General features: G+C 36.7%; 1 long non-coding RNA gene across 1 annotated transcript in view; it reads left to right on the top strand.

Annotated features, from left to right (window-relative positions):
- The first annotated feature begins 3,199 nt into the window (after positions 1-3,199).
- LOC311441523 overlaps positions 3,200-14,661 on the top strand; it is a 42,825-nt gene continuing 31,363 nt past the window's right edge. Inside the window, exon 1 of the long non-coding RNA XR_014696011.1 lies at positions 3,200-3,239. This is a non-coding gene — a long non-coding RNA (uncharacterized lncRNA). The remainder of the gene's footprint in view (positions 3,240-14,661) is intronic.

Here is a 14,661-nt window from a genome sequence, read left to right as displayed (position 1 = left end):
TATTGGTTGCATCTTATTCTGACTGTGCTACATTTAGAGAGGAAGAGGAAACTGAGACTTTGATTAAACTTTCATAATAACTAATTGCAAACCAAAAAGCAGTAAAATTCAGTTCTGGAAAAGTAACAAATCGGATTTTGCTGTGATAGTTTTCTTGTGTGGTACATGCGTAATAGTGTGAAATCACTATGAAATTGCCATTATTATTCTCCTATACAGTACCCAGAAATTCTTTTAATGCACTCTCTACAGGTAATTTACTCTGGAGAGCAAGGAGGTGTTACAACATGATAAAATGAGATTTTAGTATTTTTTTAGAGATTTTAGAATTTTTAGTGTTTCTGATTTCAGGCTGCTGTTGTGTTCCCACTGGTTATCATGGCAGTGGAGGCTGCCTAGGCTTTAAGCTCACAGGGAGGCTGGGTTTTGAGTCAGGTAATTTCCATTTAAATACAGGTAAACTATTTCTTATAAATTAGTAAATGTGAACTGACAGTGGGAAGGGGCAGGACACGCTTATTTATCCTTTTTGTATGTTATACTTGAAGCTGAATGAGAAATTAAGGAAATCTAGAAAGGCTTATCTCTCTCTCTAAATAAAATCAACTTTTTAAGTGTGTTGTCAGCACATGTTACCTCCCCACTTACTGTAACACCTCACACAAGTTGCATCTACACTGCATTCATTCTGAGAGGTTTTCGTGGGGCAATCTGCACTAGGCATATTGTTTTATCTCTTCCAGTCAAAAGTGCAGCAATACTAAAAGAGATATTTTTCTTTTAATATATTATACTATATATACTATATATTATTTGGTCCTGATTTTCCATTATGTTGCACCATTCTTGTTGAAGTCAAAAAATTGCACCAGAGCAAAAAGTAAAGGGGTAAACAAGCTCATGAAGAGGTCAAAGAATTTTTTAAAGCAGAGGAACAGTGTTTATTACTGAGATGATTATTAAAATGATATTTAATTCTGGGAGTCAGAGTGAGATGAGTACTTACTGAGGAATATTGAGTAGGGTAACATTGCTTCGTACGTATATGGTAAGGGAAATCAGTCAACAAGTTATGCTAATTGCATCACTTGAGAAGGATACAGGTTATATTTTTGGAGCAACATGTTTTAAGTCCTTTCATAACTCTGAAAGGAGAATAAGCAGTCTTGCCTCCCTTTCTAGAGCACACAAGAGCCGTTCCCTTGGTGGCCTTGGTGGGCAGGGACGTCTGTGAGAGCATCAGGCACCAGACATTTCCCACGTACCGGGACCTGTCTCACCCCAAGAGGAACTTTCTGGAGATCTCCACGGAGCAGCACCTCCATGAGCTGTGAGGCCTGCCAATGTCACTTGTCATGACATTGGGGGATTTTAGGTGGGAGCTGATTCTAGGTTAGCCCCTGGAGTCTGACCTGGAGGGTTTTGGAAGAGTGGAGTTAAAATGTGTTACTGTCTTGCTCAGCATCTCTCTGCCTGCTACAGTCTATAGACTGTGACAGTGATAATTTGCAAACATTCCCATGCAAACATTGCTATTTTGTTTTGTCAATATGAGCAAGTAGTGTTGTTGTGTTTGCAGTAAATACTGCTTGCATACAGTGGATTTGTTTCTGAAAGCTTCAGATGATGTTGCTGGCAGCATGGTCCCATCCAGAGGAGCAGTGCAGTCTCGCAGAAGAGACGAGAGCGGCTGGCTCACGTGGGGAGGGTCACAGCTCTGCTGGGTCAGACTCACCTGGGCTTTGTAGATCCTCTTACTGAATTCTTTCTTCTCTACTTGGGATAATCTCATGATTTTTTTTTTCCCTGGCGCAAATCCAAAGGGATTAGAGATTAGAAATCCCTTAAATCTCAACTTCTCTGATATTTGTGTCTGAGAATGTCACAGGTTACTGATACTATGCACCTTGTCTCTCCTTTCAATTCCCTTTCAATTCTTTTTTTTTTTTTTTTTTTTTTTTTTTTTTTTTTTTTTTCCCAAACTGAATTTATTTAATTTCTTCTCTATTCAAAGTAAAATTTAACTTAATTGTTTTAATTCAGATATATGATTTCAGACATGGTGCTGAGAAGCACACTTCAGTATTTCTGCTTTCTCTTGTTGATCTAAGGAAAAGCAGCCACCAAAAAAACAACCCTGACTGGTGCTGTTGAAACATCAGTCTTTCTTGGGTGACTTGAAAGAAAGAGAGAAAAAGATATCACTAATTCTCTTTGGATTTTAGAAGATGTGAAAAAAGTGAATCTTCTGTAACTGGAAAGTAACAGCTGTCCAACAGTACTTTCATCTAATAATAATAATTAAAAGGTATAATTTAAATTATTATTAAATAGCCTATAAAACATATCTAAACATAAGTACACATGCAAACAAGCTCTCTTTTTATTTTGGCTAGTTGTATCTGATCAGTGCTTTTTCAATTTTCAAATTTTCATCACTAGCATGCTAACGAAATGTGTGTCTATACCTGGTAGTTTTAATATACTTCAGAAGATATTTGTAGCCACTAAGGTAATTTATATCTGTTAGCTTGTGGTACTTCCAGATGCAACAACAAAACAAAATGATTTACAGGCGTCGCTAGACGTCTGTAAAATAAAAAGTCATCAAATGTCTGCTACGTTGTGACAGTTCTCTAAAGTGATTTTTATTTCTCATATTTGCTCTGAAAAGCTAAGAGGAACATGTTAGGAGCTTTTATTTCATTCTTTCTAATGATTCATAATTAACGTTGCAGGAAAATTGTATTTTTAACTTCAGATTTGCATTGCATGTCAAAACTGATTGCTTAGTCATTACAGAACTCTATTATCAAAATTCTGTGAAGGTAGTGACTATTTTTATTTGGTTTTCTGTACCTGGGTGTCCAGCAAGGGGAGGAGGGGAAGCAGCACCCACCCTGCTGCAGTCGCACAAGGCTGGACTGAGAGCTGAGGTGCACAGAGGGTGTCTGTCGGAGGAGTGATGCTGCTGTGGGCTGGGAGGAAAAGGAGAGTTCAGCAGTATGTTCTTTGTATAGATGTGAACATTGGGCACTTTCATTCTTTACATAGTTATTTACTAACAAAACACGCAGGAAGAAGATCAAATTAAAAAAATAAATAAATAAATAAATAAAAGGCAAACAGGTTTATTCTGCTGAAGCCATCCATGAGTTTTGTTATTTTTTTCCCACTTTGTTGCAGATGTCCTGAAGCTCAGAATGGCAGTGAACTTCCATGAAGACAAAGAGTAAAAGGTAGATATCTTTTGGTATTGATTTTCTTTTCCCAGATGTACCCAAATCTTACAAAGGGTAACATTTAAATAAAGTAACCAAGTGGGCAGCAAAACAGTTTTCTGTGCAGAGGCGAACGTGTACAGTCAGGTCTCCTTGTAAACGGGCACTTTCCAATGGGCTCAGGTCAGGATGAGTCTAAAACCCATGTTTAGAGGATGGAAGAGAGATGAAAGCATAACATTTGAGAGATACACTTGATTTATCATATATTTGATTTCTTTAGCCCCACTGAAATGAAACTTCCTCTGTTACACTCCAGAGGAAGACTGGAGTAACACAGGGTGTAATCAAACCACATCTTTCTTCTGCTTGAGCCCACTCCTCATTTTCTTTACTAATACTGAATGTAGAGTCTGCTAAAATAATAAAAGGCTGTGTTATTTAATACAAAGTTTTTAAAAACATTTTAATCCTGTCTGGATCATTGTGCACATTATTATTATTTTTAGTATTACACAAGTGTATTTCTTGATACAAACAAATGAAATTGCTTTTGTGTATATAAAATATAATTATACTCCACAAGGGATAAAGCAGTAAACACCATGTTTAAGTGCTCGACATGCATTGTTTAGCATTTAAACTATTGATTAAAGATGCAAATAATCTGTTCTGCATCACTTTGTAATAATCACATTTCTTCCCAGGAATATAGCCCTACTGCATGTGCTATGTGTTGTTGATGCACCAAGGACTGCAGTAGATTAAAACTGCAAAAGATGACTGAGTGTTGTTGGTGTGCATCCCTTGAATAGGAGGCAATTCTTCCTCAAGGTTTCTCTGGAAACTTGAGAATGAGTTTCCCAAACTAGCTGATTGCTAAAATATGGACAACCAGAGGGAAAACTATGTTTTCTCTGTCTGTAAAATATGTGCTAGGGATGAGCTCAGGAGTTATAAACCAATGGACTTTACTAACGTACTTGGAACATTGGCTGAAAAACAGCTATAGAGTTATAATGAGCATGATATTATAAGGACAAAACAGCACTGCTCCCAAAAGGAAAATTCTCTTTCCTCCTGGATGTCAGCAAAATAACAGATAACCAAGAAGTGATAGATATAATTTATTTGGGGTTTTAAAAAGCTCAAGAGGCTATTAAGGAAGCTAAGAGTAATCACAGGGTAGGACATAATGGACTTTCATGGACTAGAAACTGATTAAGAGAGGGAAACAAAGAATGAAATAAGTACATCTAGCAAGTTAAAAATTGGACTGAAAACTTAATTCTCTTTCAATATCTAATGGGTTTTATTTATGGCATTGGATGATAAATTGTCATAAATACACCCAGTATTCCAATAAATGGTCAGCAAAAAGTCTTTTCTGTCAATCCAAACAAACTGCTCCTCATTTTATTTTTTGCAGCTTCACTCAAATGCCATTAGTTATCATCCTCAGGAAATCTACATAGATGGGAAAAATTGTTATTATTTGATGGATTAATAGGTGCTAAAGTCCTAAAAGTCAACCTTTGTTTAGTTAGTTTTATTATTACAATGACAGCTAATGTAATAATGAATATGGATACAAAAATGTAATTAAATGTAATTTAAAAAATGAGAGATGTTATGGGGGGAAAATTACAATAGATCATCCAGTTTATGTTTCTGTCCAAATAAAATATTTTTTTCAGGAATGCTTTTATGTGTTTTGTGGAAGCAGCTTTTAAGTGAAACTTGTAAGTAGCAGCATTTCATGAGCATTTCATGAGTCTTGCTTTCTCTGATTTCATGGATTGTATTGTTATGGCTTGTATATACCTTGAACTCTTAAAATCAAATATTTCAGCATGAAATACTATTCTCAGTCTGAATGTAAGACTGCTTCATAAAACAAGATATTTCATTTTTAGTCTCTAGGCTGCCTGTGTTTGTGTGAATTCATGCACACACAGGTATAGAAAGGAAGGAATACACAGTGTTCGATGGCAGGAGATGTCTTATGTGTTGGATGCACTTTGCAATGGCTGTAACATCTTGGGAAGGTTTCAGGAAAGCTGTCGAATGAAGGGCTTCTACAAAAACAGATAACAATATATTAGGGTGAATAATTTCCAAGAAATAATATTTTGACTGAACATTAGGAAAAATGGTTTCAGGATAGTGACATTCAAGATAGTGAAAGACTCAAATGGTTTACAGACAGTGGTTAAAGCCACCACTCCACTGGGTATTGTCAGAGCTGGACAAACATCCCTGAGGGTGGATGCAACAGCAAAGCTAATTTAATTCACAACGGTTGTCTTGAAATTTTAGCTCAATTATTTTAATTGGTGAGACAGTTCAGGCTAGTGAGTGGTTGGACTCTCCGCTTTGAGGTTTATCAAAAGAGGCAAATGTGCTCTTTGGGACAGCTGTAGTTGTCTGAATTTCTGTTATTAGTGGTATTATGAATTTTAGCTCCTTAATGAACTTCTCAGAAGCATTTTAAGTCTCAGAATCCCCTGCCCTAGCCTCTCTCTTGTTACAGCCTTGCATCGTCATAACTCTGGTGCTCTTATTAAAGGCTAGTGTAGGTCTTGGTGATCGTGCATCAATTTCAAGGAATGGTTTTGGTTTGGGCCTTGGTAACTTTAAATAGTTGCAGTCTTCCATATAAAGCTTCCATTATTGTTAGAATGGCAAGGATTCATTCACTGTGTTAAATTCCACAGATGTATTGATTTTTGTCATATGTTAGGAGGTGTTTCTTAGTCCCATAGGTCTTTTTAGCTTTAATATTGGACGGTCTGAACTTGTGTTTGACATTCTGTAAAATTATGTTTCTATGTCTCTCTGAGGGTTGAACAGAGGATGAGTATGTTCTATCACTGCATCTCAGGATGTTTCTATGTAATGATGTTAACTCCCTTTTACTTAATTAGGGACTTAGTGCTATCAAGACAGTCATGCAGATTTTATTACAAGTGTGCAGAGATGGTGCTTCATTCTATTCCTTGGATGGATGAATAGTTTTTGACACAAGTCTTTATGAACACCTTTGTTCTTTATTATTTTATAAAGAATACCTAGTGAGCTATTTCAATGGAAAAAAAAAAAGGAAAAAAAAAGTGCTTATATGTACCAGGGGATGATGATTTGATGTAACAATAATAATAAAATATGCTGATGTGATCGTATCATTTTCATTGCGTGCGGGTGGAAACTGAAACTTCTGTTTTTGATGAGATGCTGATGATGAATAATCAGCTTCACATCCTAGAGAGGTAAACACAATCTGTGTCGGAATGTATATCAAGGGAAATCCTTCATGTATTTTCATGAGTCTTTGGGCATGGGGGATATTCTTAGATTCTTTTCCAGCATGATTCTCTTCCATTCAGCCCACTCATTTTTATTACAGAGGTCAGCCGCACATCACAGAAGGGTGGGGGGCTTGGACTGGGTCTGCCCTGGCTGGCAAGGAATAGCTACATAAATAATGTTTGAAGCTAAGTTTTTAATATTATGAAAGCAATGTTGTAGAATTGGGCATTCAACCGCCACTTCACCTGAAAAATGCATTAAAGGATGCAGTGATGCTGATACAGGTTAAGCAATGCATCAATCCAATTCTCAACCTAGGCATGTTTCTGAAAAAAATGATGATAAATACATCCTAAGTAATCTTTCCATATGATCTTTTTAATGCTAATTGTTGCACTAAGCATTCGATAAGTAAGGCAATTTATCTCACATCCCAGTACCACCTGAATTTTACCACCTGTATTCCAGGAGATTTTTTCCCGTGTAATGAAAAAAAGTTTGAATGGTAGAAGCCATTTATTTAGCTCAGTTTGTTAGTGAAACTTGTCATAATTTTATTTTTTCCTGTCTAATTTTCTTGAACAGCTGTGTGGTCCTTCCCTTGTGTTTACCAAGTAATTTTCTCTTTCTAAGTAGAAATTCCTAAATGATTTTCTAGATCTGTAAAGTTCTGATCCTCCTACTAACCAAGGGTATAAAAGATACCATAGAGAGAGAAAAAAGATAGAGAGGCCTGAGGCTATCTTCCTAGTAAAGAGCATCTTCCTAGTAATGACCCCTAAATGCTTCAGTTGCTGTAGAAATTGGAATAAGTTACAATGATGTGCAAATTAACTATGAGAAACATAGGTGTTGTTGAGTCTTACCTGGTAGTTGAGTCTGTTCTGCAAAAATTGATTTTTCATTTTTTATACCATAATTAAAAAAAAAAAAAAAAAAAAAAGACAAACTAAGTTGTTAGGTTGTAAGTGGTATTGGCTTTCTGTGGTACTCTAGAGTGCTGATTCAAAACAAGATTTTCTGTTTCAAATCAGTTCAGATTTTTCTAGGCGAATGAGTTCTTTGTTTTGTTTTAGTTACATATTTAATGTTATAAATTTTAGTTGTTGTCCTACCACAGCAATATTCGAGGCTAATAATACTGATGCTGAAGAAATCTCTCTTGGGCATTTTATCTAGTGTTATCATGGTGTTTAGAAATCATTTGCAGAATGTAAGTCATCAAAACAGTAATGTTTATGGATTTGTTTGCATTTAGTTGTCTGTTTGCAAGAATATTGGAATTTGTCCATACTGTTCTGATGTTGCTGTATAGCTTACGCTAGATATGAACAAAATTGCTTTTATCATAGTATCATAGACATCTTTATGACTTACGTATTAATAAATTCACTTGAAGTGAAGGTTCCAGTTACAAAAACAATAGATGGAATAAGTACTGGAATTTAAGATGTTAAGTATGTGTTCACATGGTTAGTAATGGAAAAGTAATGGTGTATGGGGGCATTTGGAAGATACCAGACAAGAAAAAGTATTTTATTTCTCCGCTGTGTTATGATTCACTATAGTCAGGATATTTTAGCGGTAGTGGCCAGATTCTGCAGACCTGTAACTTTTAGGTATGCCTGGCATAAAAATAAGCTGATGAAACTAGCTTCACAAGGAAAGTACTTACCAAGCAGTTCTTCCCTTTGACATTGACTTTTTTTTTTTTCTTAGAAAAGCACAATGTTTTAGTGGTTGTTGTTTTTTGTTTTGTCCTTTTTTTTTTTTTTTTTTTTTTTTAAATACTGTTTGAAACGTACTATTGATTTCCCAATAAAATGCAAAAGAAAGTCAACATAATTAAAACAAGGGCAACTGTAATACATAGAACAACTAGAGTTTACCAGGGGGAGACGACAAAACTCCCAATTTCTGCAGCATGGCTTTACCCCCAGTGGTACCTCCTCCAGAAGGCAAACTGTAATCATGAAAGAGTTTGTGGCGAATGTTCACTTTCAGGCTGGGCAACAGATGGTGCTCGGCTACCTATGACTAATACAGATAATTTTTTCCTCTTCATACTGTGAGTGCAACATATTCCAAGATCCAGAAAGCCATTATGCCTAGGAAAGTTGCTGTGCTGCACAGAGGAGCAGTTCTATTGCAGACCACTAAGCAGCTGGTGTGTATTGAGTGCTCCGCTTTAATCTCTTTTTCTGACTTACTGCCCTAGGTGTTTGAATCTGGCATGACTTGTCCCTTTCTCTTCTCTGAAATCCATCCGCGATCACAGGGAAAGTCTAGAAACCTGGAACACACAGGTATTGTGCATTGTCTCCTGCAGAGCCAGTCCAATTCAGCAGCACTTAGGTTTTGTTGCTTACATACTAGTCAAAGGAAAAACGTCACTCTTCATTAAATCTCTTCTCTCTCGTGTCCATCAGAGACACACCTTTTAATTGCTTTCTGGCGTTGTTTGAAAAAGCAAGTGCCAACTGTGATGCTATGTGTGTCACCATATTTTTGGCCTGTTTCATAGCTGTTACAAGAAGAAGATGTGGCAGTGAATGGTGCTCGAATCTGGTTTTAATCACTTCGCTAAAGCAAAAGGATCATTATTTTGGCATAGGTAATGTCAGTGTAAGATATGAACCAAAATCTTCTGGACTGAAACTACTGTTTCCTTCAAGTCAACAAATGTCAAAACTGTAAAAAATAAGATGAAATTCATAAAAGCATAAGGTCATCATAAGCATGCAAGTTTTCTTGTATTTTTAGCCAACAGTAAAGTTAACGCATTGCACCAAATATTAAATCTTTAACACTTTGTACAAAAGTTTTGTACAGAAACAGTCCCATATAAAACACCTACAGGGAAAGAAGTTAAGAGCTAAAGGTTTTGTAAACCTTCAACCCTTTTTCTTTTGTGCTGCTGTTGGTTTATCAAAATCATTTTGAAAGCGAGAGGGTTTCAATTCATATTGTAAAAAACAAAACAAAACAAAAAAATCATTCTTTTCATACCAACACTAAAGCCTGCAATGGTGGTATGGTGTGAGTAAAGAATTATGTTCATATGGTATTTTTGCTCTCTTCTATCCTCACTTTGTTGCTTTCATCATCGGTTTTTCATTATTATCCTAGAAACTAGATTCCCGTGGCAAATTGTTTGTTTGTTTGTTTTTTTATGTGGAAGGGGGGAGAGAGAGGGAGATGGCATGCTGTTTTGTTTTGTTTTTATTCTGTTTGCAGTTCTTACTGCAATTAAAGTTTGCCCAGCAAATGGGCACACCATAAAGATATAAATAGTTTTATTGGTAACGGCTGTTCTAGGAAGGAGCACCAGCTCAGCCTTAGGACTGAGTGAAGGGTGGAGGGGAGAACAGGGAATGCTTCCTGCAGAAGCAGTTTGGAAGCATGAGGACAAATGGCTGAAAAATGAATTAGAAATAAAATGAAAATAATAAATATCCAGTTGTTGAGTTGCTGTAGCCAGTTATGCTTGAACGAGGCAATCTGCTGCCTCCTAAGAGCTTCAGCTGGAGGTTCACCGTTAAAGGCTGAAACTCCAACCAACAACCAGAAAACTGAGAAATTCAGAGCACGGAGATGTTTGACTCCAGAAGAGCCAGGGTACAGCCGTTCTCTACCTGTCCCACTGCTCTTGACAGCAGCTGCCTCCTCGCCAGGGTGTCACTGGCCAACATCTGCTGCATCTCTGTCAGTCTGGAAGGCAGCATAGGTTCCCTGAAGCAGTGCCTGAAAGCTGTGCTCTGGTGCCGAGTTCCCACTGATATGACAGAAGTCAAACACTGCTCAGCTGCATTGAATTATTATTTTCTTCATTAAATTCCTTTACTAATTTGTCCGTAATCTCAGTTTAAAAGCCTCCTGGTAAAAACTCACGGCTACCATTGGCTGTGAAATTATACAATCCTTAGTTTAAATTCATTAAATAGTTATGTGGAAAGGGGAGCAAGCAATCTGTAATAAGCTAAAATTGCTGACACAGTACTCATAATAGGTTCTTTCCCAGAGGTTTTTATTGCAGTTATATAAGAAATCATTGACTTACAAAGTTCAAAGAAACTTTCAAAATAGATCTTTTTTTGTTATATTTTTGAGAGATGTAGCAGGAGACCATGAAGATATTGTTCATAGTAATTAGAGCTTTGAAATCTTGGGAAAATATGCCTAGGGACAAGGGAAACTGATTTATTTACAGGAAGTTTGAAGACTACTTTAAAATGGAGGAATGCACTTAAAATCCAAGTTAGAGTAGTCACTGTCTCTGGAAGTCTTTTAAGTTAGGTATGCATTAGGCCTTTTAACAGTGATTCATAGCAAAATAACAATGCAGACCTCAGCTACAAAACCTTCATGCTCTTGTGCAATGCAGTTCTAGATTTTGGGTCCTCTCTCACATCTCCCATGATACAACAGGTACTACATGGGTAATTCCAGGCTGTAACTGAAGACCATGGAGTCACAGTCTGGAACAGAAGATGCCTTCCTCTGCTCCCAGCATGAGCCCCACGTTGTAGCAATTAATATAACTAATGGTTTCTCTGTGTTGGACAACAGAAATATTGTGCTGGTCAGCAAGGTAGAAATGAAATCCAGGAGCAGAGCAGGCCTGGAGAGTTTACTGGTGTTGGTTCAACTTGAGGTTAGAGCTGGGAGCATTGGAAACGAGCTGGGGAAATGAGCTGTTCACATAACTCTTTTACCTTTCTCTGTGGGCTAGCTACAGAAAAAATACCACTCTGTGGATTTGACATACTTTGTTTCATTATTCTTGTTATAGCAAACACTTAAATAATGCCTTTTTTAGCTCAGCTCTATCTCCCTGACTTGGGCATTTGTTGCATTATATTCCAGTCCATACTTTCTAACCTCTTGATCATACAGCTATTAATATTCACTCTGGGCCAATGCTATCACTCAATGTGAATAAATGCACTGAGAAATGGTTTCTTTCACAGTCTCCACTGCAAATGACATCCTGACCTCTAGAGCAGCAGATTCATTAATTTTGGCAGAAAATCACAATTTCTACTTTAAAAGTATTGATTTCCCAAGAAAATACTGAAATGCCTTGTCATTAACACCTATTTAGACAACTACAGCAATAGTATAGCTAGGTCATTTATGCAAGAATAACCGATTAATGCTGCTCTTTTTTATTTTATTTTATTTTATTTTATTTTACTTTGTAAGAGGAGGCCCTGTGAGCACATATACAATAACCAGTGAACATCAGTTAGATTTTTTTTTTTCATCGGTATCCATAAATAAAACTCGTAGCCTAAGGGAGAAAAAATCCAATTTTCTCTGTTTCAGGAAAAAGTCTGAATAGTCAATGAACCTTGCACCATGCCAACTCACATTCAAGATTACTTCAACTAAATCCAGTAACAGCTGTATTTTTTCTTCATTTTTTTCTTTTTATTTGAGATCTAGAAATGTAAGCAAACAACTTCACAAATAAATAAGGACCCAATAATAGTAAATAGAATTTAAACAGCAGTTACAAAGAAAGAAAAAAAAAAAAAGAAAAGCAGAGTTTACAGAGAAATGAAGCTGAAAGGATCTGTAGGCCTTTACAGCTGCAATATCTGAGAATATTTAACATAGATAGATTTTTTTTTATTTTATTTTTTTCAGATTCTTAGCGAAGATTATCTGATGGAATGGAGATTCTCCAGAATTTTAATGGGCCTATCCTGTAAAATCGGGTCAGCGTTTTTTGTCTGTAGCTTTAGACTTTGCTATGAGATCAGGTGCCTGCATCTTGACTATTTAAATGTAATTCCTTGCTTGCTGAGCGTGTTACATGCAGATGCATGATGGATTTAGTCAAAGACTCTAAACTGTTTCTGCTACAAGTGGTAATGTTCAGTACCTACTGTTCTATAACTGTATAAGCTACAGTTCCTTTTTATTCATGAAAGTATTTCTAGGTCCATTCTATAATGAAAGCATAAATACCTTAGTATTAACCATTTTTTTTTCTAACCAATTTTAGTAAGTTTTAGTTTTATCTAGTTCTAGTTAAGAAATTTCTGATTTTGTATCATTCTGGTGTTTGTTAAGTTTAGACTTGCATGAGTGTGCCATCATTTAGCCATTACGTGATAATGGCTAAAGCTTCTGGGAGCATGTGCTTGTTGATTTATAAGATTTATAATCATGAGTATTCATATGGAGTTCGGATGTAAAACACACTGTTGTAATCAGTGTCATAAAATAACTTATTTCAATATTCTCTGTCAGCATCAAGTACTGGTATGATCATTTGGTGGATTAAAAATTATTGATAAAAACTTTAGGAAATGCTGAGGATCTGGAGGAGATAATCTGTTTTGTGATTGTGTTATGTTAGCTCTAGGCCTCCATCAATGCTTAATTTTATAAAAAAGACTGTTGCCTTCAGAGGGATTCTTCATAGTGCTTGACATCTGAAGAGGTGAAAAAGTCTTTGAATAATTGCAGTTATCAATAATGTGCCTGTCCTGTCACTCTTATTGATGAGTGACGGTTTGAGGGACAGTTTTCTTATCTGTGATTCCAAGTTATAAAGGAACTGCCATTTATTCTTTCCATTATCTCTCCATACCAACATCTGATGTTTTGTGAGGACGGGAAAGCTCTTTCTATTCACCTGTCACAGATCAGGAGTGAGACAACTTGCATATGTGAAATAAGCCATGGGACTGGGCATATTTCTCAGTACTTTTACACTAGCTACACAAACTTCACTCCTCTACAGTTCAGAGATACAAAATTGGAATGGACACAGTAGGGATGTGCAGGATTTTGGAGTACCAAGAAAATGGCAGGGTTGTGGAGGAATGTAGGTTCCTCTGTGTTCTGTTTCTTGGCCTCTGTGTTTTGTTCCTGTGTTATCTCTTTCCAGGACCAGGAAAGGAGCTGTTAATTTTGTAGCACAGCTTTTTTTTTTTTTTTTTTAAAAAAAAAAAAAGAACTCTTTTCATCAACATTTTCAAATTACTAAGAAAAAATGTCAATTTCAATATATTAAAAAGGATTTGGCAAAACATATGAGAAAAACTATCCAAAGATCATGTATGCTGTGTGTATAAATTGAGTCTGATAATTATTAGGCCAGAGAGAAATTTGTCAGCAGCCTATACTTGAGTTCACTGACTGCTTCGTAGACTTGTATTAACATACTAAATACAGGTCTTTCTGTGTTGTACAGAAGTGTAGCTGTACTACTTGAGATCTGAGCAAACCCCAAATTTTGGAATTCCTTGCAGAAGAACAGGCAGCTCTTGGGCAGTGTGTGTCTGCAGCTGACTTATCCATGGGTGAAGACAGCTGCTGGGGAGCTGGTCAGACAAATTGCTGTGTGAATTCTGCCAGCATCAGAGACACTGAAATATCTCCAGGTAATGGAGGTCAGTAAACTCCAACAAAATTGCTTTATCATAATTTTTTCTTAGCCACTTCCTAGTCTGGACAGAAAAGAGCATTAGTTGGCTAGATTTAAATTATTACAAGATAGAGATGTCACTGGTTTATGTCCACATGCAGCTACGCAGCTATACCATTAATTGAAAACACAGTTTTGTCCAATAGTTAAATTTCATGTAAATACCCAGTATCACCAGCTGGTGTTTCTTTCCTTGCAGAAATGTGCCTTTTGCACTTCACAGGACTTGCAGTGTTTATTTGTGAAGCTTTGGTATTGAGAGTGAGAGTTTGGTTCTGAGTAGTACAAGCTCCTGGTGGGGATGCGTTGACAGCCTGCACACAGTTGAAGAGGCTGTGATTAGCAAATGTCATTGTGACCTCTGCTATTCATAAGTATCTGTCTGGATCATCCTCTCAGGAGCTTCCAGGTGGGTTGGGGGCTCCTGAGATCCTGCCCAGCAGGGCACTTCTGTATACTGAATAAAGTCCTGCAGGAACTGAGCTGGGTGGTGAACCTGAAGCATCAAAGTGTAGTCTCATGCTCAGGAATGTCTCTGTAAAAATGAAAATAATGTCAGAGCTTTCTGTATTCCATTTTTTCACTTCAAATGTAACCACTTTGTAGATTAAAAGAGTTACTTCACTAAAACCAGCCCTACTAACTCAAGCTTAGATCTTTAGCTCAAACTTGGATCTGAAAGTCAAA

This window comes from Aythya ferina, assembly GCF_964211825.1.
Source record: "Aythya ferina genome assembly, chromosome: 9".
Taxonomy (NCBI): domain Eukaryota; kingdom Metazoa; phylum Chordata; class Aves; order Anseriformes; family Anatidae; genus Aythya; species Aythya ferina.
The sequence above is the reverse complement of the archived record's forward strand: the minus strand, read 5'-3'. Positions and strand labels throughout refer to the sequence as shown.